The sequence below is a fragment of the Protopterus annectens genome, chromosome 11.part0 (assembly GCF_019279795.1).
Source record: "Protopterus annectens isolate FY-2018-M chromosome 11.part0, PAN1.0, whole genome shotgun sequence".
In the NCBI taxonomy this organism is placed as follows: domain Eukaryota; kingdom Metazoa; phylum Chordata; order Ceratodontiformes; family Protopteridae; genus Protopterus; species Protopterus annectens.
Window position 1 is genome coordinate 750,531,400 of NC_056745.1, and position 14,634 is coordinate 750,546,033.

Genomic DNA, 14,634 nt, shown 5'->3' on the forward strand with positions numbered 1-14,634 from the left:
GGATATCTTGTGGCCTATTTAATGTAAAATGAAGTGGAATGTTTCCATCCCTCACCTTATTTCCCCTATTTCTCTGCAGTATGTAGTTGTGCCTGTTTTCCATTCCTCTGTAGCTTATAACTGTGGTTATCAGTGGTTGTGCTAGCTTCATTAATAGGTTTATAGGTGTGCTTGATTTAATTAACACTTATTCTGCTGTTAAAGATCAATTAGAAGACTTATTTAAATGCTTGTAAAATGGTGTTCATTGTTTTTTGTCTTCTGAGGAAGGAGGGTCATTGCACCTTCCGAAAGCGTGTTGCTCAAGATATTTGGATTAAAGCTTCTGTATTGGGTGTTGAATCCAGCTCATTTTTGTGTATATATATATATATATATATATATATATATATATATATATATATATACATAAATGTATGTATATGTCTATATACAACACATGAATGATTCCACAGAGCTTTCTCCCTAATGTTTTATGCCTCTATTGCATGATATGTTTGAAAAAGCAGCACACATTGCTACAGCTTAGATGGTATAGTAATGCATTCTTCTGACTATAGTGTACAGGGTCATGGGTTTGAGACTTGCGTCAATTTTTTTCATTAATGGTAAATGACCAAAATGCATGATATGTTTGTTAAAGCATTACAGTTTCTTACAGCTCATATGATCTAGTGGTATATTGCTATGATTGTAGAGCACCCCATCCTGCATTTGAGACTTGGCAGCTCTCACTGTTCTGTTGCTGGACAGAACAAGGTCTGATGGGTACAGAGTAATTAAAGCACTTTTAAGCAGTTGTAAGCAGATTTGTGTGGGTTTGCTCGATGCTAAACAATGCCAAACTACGGTTAATCAGGTTTAGCTTCACTTAGCGCCACTTATTCCCACTTACCCCTAAGCTAATTTCTTTAAAAGAAAAGAAAAAGGAGTGATAGGAAAGTGGTAAAAAAGGGGCATGCAGAGGGAAGTACAGTATGAAAGGTAGCTAGGGATGTGCAGGATGGGTGTAGGAAAGGTCCATAGCTGTCCATTTTTTCTACATCAACAGCTGTGAATTTATACAGAATTTGGGGGTGAATTTGCACACTCAAACCCCTGAGAGAGGGGTGAAGACAACAGTAATGTGCTGTCAAGCCAGTTGGACCAGAGTACATGTGCTCAGTGGACATATGTGTGAAATGAACAGCTATGTATGGGGTGTAATTTTGCTTTTAGGAACTGATGCCCCTTTTTTTTAAGGTGAGAGTGGGATGTTGGGGAAGGATGGTAGGTATGTTTGGGGAGGTAAGTTGGGTAGGAAGACAGACAAGACAGACAAGACAGCAGTCAGGGTGGTATATGACACATGTGAGGGGTAAACACCTTGGACGGGGAGGGTGGTTGGGAATCAGACACCCACGAGCCCCCAAATGGATGCAGTGGGACTGATGTCCCCACCCATGGGCAGTCACTACTGCACCTTCACGGCCTTAAAGGTGGCTGTGCTGGAGGCTGGACAGGAGGGGCAGGCTGACCCTCAAGATACACCAGGCAGCCCTCAATCTGGCACAGCTGTCCACCAAACTCCTTTTGGATGGCGCTATGCACCAAAACTCAGACCTGGCTATGGGTGATGGTTTCCTGTCTGGGCCTGCTCCCCCTGAGGCAGTTCCACCCAAAGTTGGTGCAGGGCCAGCGGATGAAGAGGACCCGGGTTGGGTCCCAGATGTGCTGGGCCTAGTGTCATGGCTAGATGAGGCGGGACAGACAGATCCGCTGGGATCTGCCTTTCCAGATGTGCTATGGTGTTGAGGTTTTACAAAATATGTTGGTTAGTCATGAACAACACATTTCAAGATTAGTTATAACAGCATGCATGGCTGTTGCAATTGACCCCATAAAATAAATTTGAAACAGTTGCATAACATAAAGAACGCATGCATATATGGAACCACAGTAGGCATTACAATGGCATGCAAGTTACATTGATAGCAGCAGACCATCAATGATAGTTTTGAATGGGGAACATTAATAATCAAACAATTCAATATTTGTAGAAAAATAGGACACATGTTCCAATAGTAGGTTTGGAAAAAAGCATACCCATTGATTATGTATATGAATTATTGGTGCAGATAGGGTGGGGGAGATAGAGAGAGATGTCAATTAACAATTGTATAGGATTCAACTGTTCACAACTGTACTGATCATTACTCATTACTCTCCAGGTATGACCTCACTTTACATCTACCTATGGCCTGGGGTTGGGCAATGGAATGTTTGTACACAGTGTATTACTACAGCCTTCTTAAAGCTAATACATACATTTTCTTACCTGGCAGACCTGTGGAGGAAATATCTGTTAACACTACATGACTGTTTCTACATATATTCACATATTCAAGGTTACACATGTGACACTGACAGGGATGCCCTGCACTCATGCTGTGTATGTGTGGGCTACTGCCATACTCCACCTGATTTCTATCTGTCTTCCTGGGTATTGGCAGCGGTGACCACTAGCCATGACAGCGTGACACTTGAGGGACATTTATCGGAAGAAACTGATTGGTGTATGTACTTATCTTGCTGTCATCTGCAGCCTTGGGTTTGGACAGTGGAAGTGTTGTACACTGTATTAGTAAAGCCTTCTTACACCTAATAGAAACATTTCCTTACCTGGAAGATCTGTGGCAGAAATTTCTGTTAACACAACCTGACTGTTTCTATACATATTCACATATTCTTGGGTTAAATTACGCATACAGCTTACTACCACTCCCGGGATTCGAACTGTACCTGTTTGTGCAAAAAAGTACAACAAGGTTGTGTTTTATCACAATGAGCTACTGAGGAACTTATGTTACTTATTTTACCATTTTCTGTCTAATACTCTCTTGGTTGGACAATCTGACATTGCAATTATAGCATTCATGCAGGCAAATAGTTCTTGTATTGTGTATTAATACTTTGACATATTACAATCTGGAAAGCCATAGTTAACACAAAGCACTGCTGTGGGGATACAGTATAATACTTTACACATTACTATTCAGGGTCAGATCTTGGTGCATGGAACATTTCATATAGTTGATCTCATGTTTTACAGCTCCACAATCTTTGTCAGATGAGCCTCAATTAATTCATGCTGTCAGAGCCATAGTTGCTGTGCAGAACCTATACATATTTAGATTCATACCACCACATACCAAAGTAAACAAAACAGTCTGAACCTTTTAGTTGTATTAAATGATACTGACACTTTTATTGATAGATATCCTGTACATCACTATTACTCTGCTAACGTTGTTTATTCATTACACACAGTGCACATTTTAACCTACTGGCAGTTGACATTCTACTCCTTTCTATTTATTTGCCCTGAATACTGCAAGCTAGATTTGTACTCGCCAGCCTCCCGGTGCAGCCTTAGCAGCCTGCTGGAATGGGCGTCTATATTCGCAGCCTTCTCATCTGCAACTGTACAGGAGATAAAGAAACATTTATGCATACCTATTGATTGCATACGCAGGCTGGACTTTGGTAAACACAAATTGATACTGATACTTACACACTGCCTGGACATTCTGTGCTCGTATGTCTTGGGGTCCACTGGTCCAAGAGCTCCATCTTCCTATGCTTGAGGTTGGCAAAAATGGTGCCAGACCGGCTCACTAGTTTGAGGGAAGCCAGTAGCACCAGTGAGATCACGTGTGAGATGGTTCCAGGCCTCCACTTTGTATTGTATGCCCTGGCACTGGCCCTGCAGCAGTCTCTCCTCATGGCCTTTCACTGGGAGTCCAGTCATGACCCTGGACAGCTGAATGCTGCAGCGCTGCACCTGGAAATGTGATTTCCTCTCCTACGCCAGCCATAGTGCCTGCAAAGATGAGCTACAACTGGTTATGGCTGTATTCCTGCCTGTGAGGTTTAAATAGGGCCAAATTTCCACCCTTTGCCATCATTGGACCATTTTGAATATGCTGAGCTAAGTTAAGCAATGCGCAAACCTGCTTAGCTAAGGTTGGCACTGCTTAAAAGGTTAGACGTTGATAACTGCTTACCAATGTGCAAATCTGCTTAGCTGGACTACTTATTGTTTAGCATTTACATTTAAGCAATGCTTACACAGCTTAGCATAGCTGAGCACTACTTAGCATTGCTCAGATTTCATTTTATAGAGTATCAGGATTGTGGGATTGATTCATCATTACTGACATATGATCATTTTATGTTTACCTTCCATGACATCCCCATATGTGCTTTCTTTACATTTTATTCTTGTGTGATTATGCTGTATGGGGCATGTGTGTTTATATGGGGGTTTCACATTTTTTGTAGACTGACACCTCACTTTTGGACCAGCTATACTACCCTGGTTGACAAATATTATTTATTACCTCATTTAATAAAACAAAATAATTTTAATACTGCTTTCCCATGTAAAAGTGAATGGACTTTAGTGGGCGTGAACCGTGAATGCTTGCATGTAAAGCAGACGCTCTAATTAGTATGCTATCTCACTTTGACAGTTTTAGCTGTATATTTCTATTTAGCACCTTGGGATATTTAAGCTATGCTAAGCACAGTTGAGTGATGCACACACCCACTCAGCTACACTTGAACTTTACTTGGGATGGAAAAAAAATAAAATAGTTTTTAATTTTCTTCTTACTTTAGGGGTATGCACATCCTTTTCAGCCTCTTGTGAAGGACATCCAGACAACTACATCATACATGGGGGGACTCTGGCCACAACTAGGGACAGTTTTTAATTGTTTCCTCTTGGGAATATGATGGTGCTGAGTTATTTGCTATGCCAGCGTGTTCAGTGGCATTCTGATCTGGACATCCCATGCTGGTCTATACTGTGAGGGGGTGTGCCTGTCTGTTTCCTATGTTTCAGTGTCTGCAGACACTGTTATTATTTCCATTTTTGTTCACAGACACTGTTTTTGGTTTTCAAAGTGCCGTAATGGCATTTTCTGAGTTCAAGGCACATGTCAACTGTGTGAGCACTGCTGGGACATGCCCTTTGCACTCAGCCATTCATGTCTCAAGTCCATGTAGCCTTACAGAAGCATGCCTTCATGAATATGCAAGGCATGCTGCTGTGCTATACATATACAAACCGCTCCATGCAACAATAGTGCTATTCTTGCATGGAGTTTATTGAATCCCAGGGACTGTCACAACTGGACTCAAACCTTCTAATCAATGTAGGTACACAATCTACAAAATACGGCATTAAAGTCAATTACCGCAGGAAAATCACACTACAGCAGTGAGAAAATGCAGTTGCGTAATCATAGGTAATCATTATGTTGCAAAAATACATATTTCCCTGGGGATGCTAGAGTTTGCTAGTTTAACACTGTGGCACTAAAAATACATCACATAAGCGGAAGTGTACATAATAGTACTTGTGGGGTAGCCAACAGATTTGACAGCAATCATAGTCACACTATATAAGCAAGGATGGACTCAAACCACATATTTAGTTGACCCATCTATACAGCACAGTATCAACAGCTAGTGCCATATGAGAATCCTAAGTACAAGTTAGGATACAGGATCTATAAAGTGTGATATCAGCAATATACTTCCAAGGAGATAGGTGTGTGTGTTAAAATGGTTTACAGCCATCTGGGGTTGTAAACACTGCCCTACAAATATATGTAAACCAATCCTGATTCCATTTACAGTCACACACATACACACACATATTCTTAAAAGGTAATAACTGCTGTATTTGAACCACTTGTATATCTAGGGAACAGTGTAAGAAATGGAACTGCCACAGGAGAAGTTTAACTTTTAATGTGAGAGAGTGTACTTTAGAATGAATGACCTTATCAGTATGTTGCAAACAGGATGTTGCTATGAAAAGTTGGATACGAGGATGGACACTCATCTTCCTGTCTAAAAGATTCCCATGTGGAAAAGGACTGTTGAAGTTATACCTACCTGATTCTGCAGCTGCACACAAATAGGTTCACCACTGTGAGAGTTGAACATCCCACCTATCTTATTACATAATCTACAGGTCATTGCATTAAATGCACATGCCACAATAGAAGTCTGACTACAAGTGAGAAATACAACATATTTTAGGGTATGGCATCAACACTTCATTGTATAAACAGTCATATGGTTAAAACTCAATACATTGATGTTGGATTATAGTTTTAGGCAAAACATGCCAGTTGATTGGAGTATTACACATTGCAAGTGTAGGCACCATGGGGGTGGAAAGAGCATTAGCCATTAACCAAAATCCCAGGGGTGGCAGGGGTGCCAGAGATGGTCATCATCTGTCACTTCTGGGATTTCAGTTACTAGCTAAGACTCTTGACACCCTCATAGAGCCTTTTTAGGGAATGTCAGAAGAACAAAATTGCTGATATAAAAATACCCTCTAAACTAACGTCAAGATTATGCTGCTAAATGCTAGAAGTCTAAACCAGAAACTGCACTCATTGGAAGCAGTTCTCACATTGGAAGATGCTGACATTTGTGCAATCACTGAGACCTGCTTTAAGGCTGCAGAGAGCACCCCACCTATACCAGATTACATTTCCTTCCACACATTCAGACCATAAAATGAAGGTGTGAGAACTAAAGGATATGGTGTATCAATATTAATTAAAGATAAGTACACTTCTAGATTGGTTAAACAGCATGATTCCCTTAAATTATTTCAGGTACAATTGACTGTAGGTAAGACCCCTCTCCAGGTCATTGCCTGCTATATAAGACATCCACTCAACCTATGTGGATCTACTTGAGTCAATCAATATACAATCAAACATCCTGGTTTTGGATGACTTTAATTACCCATCCATTGACTGGGTAAATTATATGTGTTTTAACTCACTTGCCCAAAGGTTCCTGGATTTTGTTAACTCCAATGCCCTGGACCAGCTGGTTGACATGCCCACAAGGGGCTCAAACATCCCGGATCTGGTGATCATCAATATGGGGGACCACTACACCACCCCCAGTGTGTGGTCATCCCTGGTGAGATCTAATTACAAATCAGTCTCACTAAAAGTAAATATAGACTAAAAAACGTCTCCAAGGCCAATTACAACCTCTTACATGACAGCAAAATTGCTTCATAGCCCCTCCCCCCACTGACAGAACAGACACCTATGCTGAGTTTACATCAATGATTTATATGATCACCTGTACAATTGTATTGACTCTGCCACACCTGATAGAACCAAAGCAAAATCTTCAAGGAAAAACAAACCTGCCTGTTGGACAACTGTCATTAATAGACTATAAACTAGGAGAAACAAGTTGCTCTCTTAGTGTAGGAAGGAACTGTCTCAAAACTAGAAACACTCTCTCTTCAAATTAAATATGCAAATGAGGCTCCTAGTAAAGTCCTCTAAAGCTAACTATGAATCTAAATTAGCTTCCCTAACTAAGGATAACCACAAAGCATTCTTTAGTTACAGCCATAACCTCAAAGGTAAGGTCCAGACTTGTGCTGAAAAAACAGTGGGCCATCAGCAGAGATTTTCTCTTTTCCCCAATGTAGTGTGATCTCAGAGTTCATCTATTTAGTTAGGGGGGTGTTGGGGTACATCTCCCCATCAAGTTGGGTTTTAAATAGTGCTGTTTTGTTGCAGTCACTGGGTTGCCCAACGTTTTTTTTCCCCTGGGAAGAACTTCGCTGAAATGATCGTTCAGTGGAATAAGATTTCACTTAATAGAGTTTGCAAAGAAGTGCTCGGTAAGTAGTGCATTCAATAAAGTGATATAGACCCAAAAATCCAGACAGTAGAGAGATATGATAGTTTGCAGAGATTTTAGGGGGGACAGCACAAAAATACAAAAAAAAAATCAGGTATGTTTCTATTTCTTTAGTTTTGCAGAATGCACCTGATTTTTCTTGCATTTTTACTCTGTCATCTAAGCATATGCCAATAGAAAGTCTGGTAGCTCAGTGGTACTTCAGTGCCCAGACTTTTGTCTATTGATATATACTTGATTTACATGGACATCCTGGTTGGGCAGTTCAATCAGCATGAATGTTTTTGAATAGCAATGAGCTGTTAGTGTATTATTGACTACTGTACAACTTTGCCATATCTAGGTATGATGGGATGGTATTAATGTTTGTTTGTTTGTGTCTTTTGGCTTTTCCCGGTTAAGGGTCGCCACAGTGGAACTCCGGTCCACTAATGATTGGTAGTGGATTTTTACGTATCGGGTTACCAGCCGTGATGCACAACCTTCACGTATGCCTCCACACAGAAGACGCTCTAGCTATGAATCGAACGGGACAACGTCTTGCTATGAGGCGACAGCACTACCGCAGCACCACCACCACCACAGTTACATGGGATAGTATTAATGTGCTATAAAATAAACACATCTCACAGCTAGGATATAAGAAATAGCAGCCTTAATTTCCCTATGCCATATAGGATATATGAATTAGTATGTAATAATTAAACTTACTAATATAGAGTTGTTCCTGAACTTCATTATTGCTGTTAATATTTCAGAACAACTATTGTGTAATGAAACCTAATTGTTGCTTCTGGGTATTGAATATACACACTGTTGAGCTGATGTTTTCATTGCCTAATGCAAGCACCAAGAGCATTTAAAGAAGGCATACATGCTTAGTATCAAGGCTGAGGAATGCCTGCTCAATATTCTAGGGAGTGAGGTAATGAAAATACTTATCTGGCTTGCATTTGGACCTGAAGCATACTTACCCTGTGCCTCTCTGAGGCAAGCTAATCTCTCCTGGTGCACCTCAGGGTTTTCTGCTAGAAAAGGTTGTGTGCAAGAGCACTCAGTCTTGCCAACTGCATTTGCTCAATTGCAAGCATATGGATTCCTTGACATACACATTAGTAATACTTACAGCACTAAAGGTGTGAAACATGGTAGTGAGATTTGTCATGTGAGATGCTCAGACCATTAAGATGTGTTGCAATGTCCAGCAATGAAATGCTTAATGGCTTGGCTCGTAATCTTTGATGTTTGGAATAATAAATTGGATGAACTGTAGTATTTATTAAATGTTGAGACTCACACAGTGTTAAAACTGAGTTTTTCCATCTGGGAATTAAACCCATGGGATAGAGAATGCATAAACTGAAACTTAGTGTATCAATTCTCACAGCCACAGGAGAAATACCTTTTATGCATAATAATTAGAGATATACTAATTTCAGAATGAATGAATATATACTTTATAGAGGCTTGTATTTCTATGATTTTATGTAGTCCTGGGGATGTATTCCTATGTAAAATGCAATATATAATATATGCAAATATATTTCAGATGGATGGAGCTGCATGGTCTGAATAATACAAGTTGGAGTATGTTACATACATACTTTACAAAACAGGGTTTACGAAACACATAGTTAGGATATGCGATGAATCAAGAAGATTATAACAAAAGTATTGTGCCCAACATACATGTGCAAGTGAATTTTAAATTAAATGTCATCATTGTCACATTTAAAAAAATTGTACACACATTAGACTGAAGTTGTATGTGAAGCATTGATATATGTGAAACAGAAAAGGTTAGTTACGCTAGCATTGCAGATATATTGCTTGTAATAAACGTTTATCAATCTCCTCCATATTTAGTTTTACATTTCTAATCAAAATGTTCTGAGAAATGGGATTTTGACACCCTCTGTAAAATTAATCACCTGAGTTTGTTATCTAAACTCACTGCACTTATACATTGTGCCACACAGGTATGTCAGAGAAAGGTGGAATTTCTCCACTCTATACTGTTCAGAATGCAGATGAAAATGCAACATTGCCAGGCATGTTTGCTTTACAAAACGTAGCTTATATTTAATTTTTTAGTTTTTTTCCTTAGGCAGTGAACCATTTTTGTGTGCTATTGAGTAGAGAGAAAATGTAAAAGGCATTAGAAATAAAATATGACAGTGAAAAAGCTGACAGTAAAATGAATTCAGTCAACAGATATATCTAGTAAATGACCAGAACAAGAAGTTAATTCAAGTGACATATTCATCCTTCTCACATCTCCTTGCAACATCAGAAATGTACTTTGTGGAACACATTGTCAGACTTGTATTTAATGACAAATACTGTGGAAGGACAGACAGCAGCTCACATGCTGATCTCAATACTGAGAATAGTTTAGTTTTACACAACAGCACAGTGATAAAAATAAACGTGTGAATATGTAATTATACCCCCCCCCCCGTAAAATTAGCAACAGACTATTCAAACCCTGCATTACCTATCCTATTCCTCACAATTCATTTCACTTACATCTTCTGCCACAGGGATAGTTATCTGAGATATGGAATTTATTCACTAAGTAGTATCCAGACCGCTGACATCATTGCCAGGTGTGTTTGCAGTACAGAAGGCAGGCCAAATTAGTCATTAGCTTGCAACAAGCATAACTTGTGTTACACCTCATGACAGGTTCAGGTAAAGGCAATATTCATCCTGTTCTTAAATATCTTTTCTCATACTTTAGAAACTATTTCTGACATCATGTATAGTTAATGTTGTCATTAGAAAGAAGTATAGATTATTTTACTAACACAACACACTGGTAACAGCAAGTCAAAAGGACTATAGATAGTGTATTCAGTATTTATCACACAAATCTTGCAAGATGTGTGTCTATCCTTGTAAAGGCCATGATTATCAAGACTATCTTGTCCAATGATTTGAACAACACAGAAAAATCTGTGTTTTCTCCAAAGTCAATGTATTTACAGCTTGTGGCACAGACACAGGTAGATAACAGATGCAATGTACCTAGTCATTAATATTTGGAGTGCTGAAAACTACACAACAGTGTCAGGCTCATTTGCAATACTTATGGCAGTCTAAATAAAATGTTTCATCTTTTAACTTCATTCAAACACTGCATCGTCTGTTTTAGTTTTCAATTCACTTAATTTCCAACTTATGCCACAGAGCTGGATATCTGTCAGGTGCATCCTTCACAGTCTTTACTATCCAGAGTGCTGATGGCCATGCACAGACTCCAGGATTATTTGTACTATTCAAGGCAAGACAAATGAAATTCATCACTTTTTTCCATAAGCATGAAACTAGATTGCGTGCTGCCAAGTGGCATGCAAATGCATAAGAAAATATTAAAAAAATACAAAAATTGTTTTGGATTACAATTTAAAGGAACAGTAAATGAATCAGAGTATATATCTAGTAATGATCCAAGCTAGTAGTATATTACACTTGCACATTCAGGTGTCTCACATCTCCTTGCTATGTCACTGTAATTTATGTCTGATAATATCAGGACTTTAGGTAATGCCATGGGAATGGAAAGGGGGACAGGGAAGAGCAGAAAAGCTTTCATTTTTCATACAGCATATGCAATTGATAGTGATATAATTTCAAATTGCATACCTGTCTGTCAAGTTTACTCAGTACAGAGATTGCTTGAGTTTCTCATCTCAACATATTCATACACCAAAAAGAGAATCAATAGTTATTACAACATCCCTCAATAAAATGATCTGTAAACAGGTTTGGAACCCTGCACCATCTGTACTGTTTCTCTAAGCTCCCTGCATTTACACATTATGCCACAGAGATAGATATGTGACCTCTTGGATTTCTTCACTCCGTACTGTCCAGAATGCTGAGGAAAGGGCAGCAATGCTGATCTCAATTGCACTATTGATGTCATTCCAAACTAAATGTTTCAGTTTTTACCTTAGGAAGTGAACAGCCGGTCATTATATTATACTAGTGACCACCAGCAGTCAATGGACCACAATCACATATGGTGTGCAAATGATAAAGGGGAAAAAGGACACATTTTGAAACAAGTAATTTATATGTACATTACTGATGTTTCATCAACTTCTTTATCTTGCAACAATAACCTGTATGGATTTGAACAATTAAACCAAGGTATTAAGAACACTCATTTCAGATTATTTCCCACAATTGCCACAGACAAAGACATACATTAGCAAGGAAAACAAATCAGGCACACTATGCTGGAGATGTGACTGGTGAGGTGTGTCTAAATATCACTATTAAATCCTGCACTCTTATCTACATGTTGTGCTCTGCTATTTTCCCTACCTGTTCAGCCATCCTCTCACACACATTGTGTCACGTACACACACTACAGTCCACATCAGCAATGAATATCTTAACCTCATTTTTACACTGGCATTCACCTCATACAGGGCATACACATATAAGTATGATACCAGCAATTGCTGCACCTGTCCTACATGCATCCTTCTGTAACAGCTGTGTACTTCCTTCAGGCATCCTTATACGTTTTGTGCAATTGTTACTATATGGTATGTGTATGCTGTAACAAGGCACAATTTGGATACCTGTATGGGATGTATGATGTCCCCCATGTACAAGCCACAGATGGATACTGTGGCTGTTACATACATTGATGGTTAGCAATAACTTGTGGGTACAAATCACCTGTGTAACTTTGTAAATGTCTATATCTGGTGTCTCACTACTGAAACGTCGGTGCCAAACATGGCTGTGTTCCCTGAGCTAGCTTATATATCTGCAGCCTTTGTCATCCATGTTAGGATGTTCTGTATTTTGTGTCCTCCTGATTTTTTTCTTCAGTCTGTGATAGCTTCTATTCAGACATTTGGAATTCTTGATAGAATTCACTCAAACTTTGGGCTTGTAGGCCACAGTACTTAGATTTAAACATATTATACAACACAGTACAAACCATGACCATTTATGTAGCCTTTTGTGATGTGTACTGCAGTGAACTTCCTGATGTATACAAATATGTGAATCATGATTTATGCATGCCAAATAATCACTCAATGATGTTTCATGTAATGGTGTGTTCTTTGCCGAATGCATTCTCAGCAGATGTGGATGGAGCTCTGTATTGTGTTATGAGCCTGATCTCCATTGAATAAGTGCAATCATCCATTGGTATAAATGGAAAGAACATTAACATGGTTGCTTCATACTACATGATGTCTGTAGAGAACTCTCATTCCAAATCGCTGCATCACGCTTATGACCATCTTGTTGTTTGTTGTTTGTCTTTCAGCTTTTCCCAGTTAGGGGTCGCCAAAACGGAACTCCGGTCCGCTAATGATTGGCAGTAGCTTTTCACAAACACCGAGGTGCCAGCTCAAAGTTCAACCTTCAACGAAGGCATGCCCATTTACGCATATCTTTCAAACGTCCACCCAGCCATGGGAAGGACATGCAGACTCCATACAGAAGGCACTCCCCACACTCCAGCCGAGAATCAAACGGGAGAACCTCTTGCTGTGAGACAACAACGCTATTGCTGCACCACCGCGGATGCTCGCATATAACCATCTTGTAATGAGGCTATTTGCTGAGCACACAACCTGACAATTGAGTGATGGTCACCCTTTCTGTTAAAATACCACTCTGCATCATCTTCAAAAGGGGTATTGATTGGTATATGGGTGCAAGCAGTTGCATGAAGGACATGGGGGAAGTTGGCTATAGAGAATAATCATTCGATGACAGCCTGTTACTTCTTTCATATTGCTGGAAAGTGATGACCTCATCAACTTTGCTGCACGTGACTCTTACAAACTGTTCTAGTATGTGACTAGCAGCTGTCTAGGACACTACTATGGTATCAGTGATGTGCAACTTGAATGAATGTCCCAGAGGACAGCATACCAAAAATCAAAACTATCCATTTTTCTCCTGGGACTGGGTTATTCCACAGACCGACAGCATACATGTGGGGTGCACACATCTCACACAGAGCCTGCACCAGCACTCTATCTAATCTGTTTTTATCTATTATTTCTTGATCAGAAGGCTGGCTTAACTGCAACCTGGTTCATTGCTGCACTGGCTGTCTACACAATTTGCAGATTGTCCACTAGCATACACTGTAAAACACTGGCTGGCTGTACTGCATTGTCAGCATAAGTAATTTCAACTGTTTCTGCATAATTCACAGCTACATTTTGAAATATCACAAGTAATTTGAAAATGTCTGATCAAGGAAATGTGGTCTCTAATGAATGTTTGCTCTAAAATATAGGTATACTACTTTGTTGCATCTTATCGTTGTTGGGCATACATTTTGTATTTTGGAATCAGGCACAAGTGTGCAGAGTCCATAATTAGTATATGATATACACATTATCTTATTTATTTGACTTTCCATGGCTGTTGGAAACATGCCCACCCTCACTTTGCTGAAATCCTCCTTTTAATCACTTTGAGCAACTTTCTTTTGGAGTTAGGTTTATAGAAAAAAAAATATTTATTGAAATCTTATGTGTCTATGGGAACTTCTCTTGACTGGCTATGTTTGATGACAGTACCATCCATTTAGATCACTTGTCACTGTCTTTTAGTAGTATGAATTATGTTGAACCTAACAATGTTATCTCCTTGAAAATGATATACACTTACTTCAAGTATGTTTGTAATGCTTAAGAACTCTAATCTAAAGAAGTCTGCTAATCAAAACCCAACAATATTTCTCAGCAAATGAATTGTGGCTTACAGAGTCCAAACTCTTTCTAAATCTCTCCAAAAAAACTTATGATATTCCACCGCAAAAATACCACCCTTAACCCAGTCCAACTAAATATTTATGCAGCCGACAATACCATCTTAGACATTGTTCAAGAA